The 388-nt window shown below is 46.4% G+C and overlaps 1 protein-coding gene and 1 long non-coding RNA gene across 2 annotated transcripts in view; both read left to right on the top strand.

Annotated features, from left to right (window-relative positions):
• Window positions 1-388, top strand: part of LOC119586583 (methionine aminopeptidase 2-like) — a 50,757-nt gene that overhangs the window by 34,286 nt on the left and 16,083 nt on the right.
• Window positions 1-388, top strand: part of LOC119586268 — a 1,258-nt gene extending 870 nt beyond the window's left edge. The window contains exon 2 of the long non-coding RNA XR_005229942.1: window positions 209-388. This is a non-coding gene — a long non-coding RNA (uncharacterized LOC119586268). The remainder of the gene's footprint in view (window positions 1-208) is intronic.

Genomic DNA, 388 nt, shown 5'->3' with positions numbered 1-388 from the left:
CGAACTAGCGACTGCTACTTTAAAAAAGAAAGAAATTATAAGAACACAATAGATTCCCTCAAATAAGACGCCAGCGATGGCATCCCGAAAGTCCTTTGAGAGCGAAGGAATATCGACATTTCTGATTAGAAGCAATCAGAAAATGACGCATAATTACAAAAGTAGACAATAATCCACTGGAACTAAAACTTGAATGCAATGTTGGCAGCAGTGACGTCCTGTGAGCCCTCTCTCGGCCCGGAAGTGTTGGCAGCCCTGACTGAGAAGAAACATGTCTGCCGCTGTAGTAAACAACGTTGGCGTGAAGCCCGAAGAAAAACACCAAAATGAGGAGGAAAATGCAGAGGACGTGGATGACATAGTGGACGGGACGGCGCCCGAGGAGGCC

This window comes from Penaeus monodon, chromosome 21, assembly GCF_015228065.2.
Source record: "Penaeus monodon isolate SGIC_2016 chromosome 21, NSTDA_Pmon_1, whole genome shotgun sequence".
Taxonomy (NCBI): domain Eukaryota; kingdom Metazoa; phylum Arthropoda; class Malacostraca; order Decapoda; family Penaeidae; genus Penaeus; species Penaeus monodon.
This window is presented reverse-complemented; position numbering and strand designations above follow the sequence as displayed.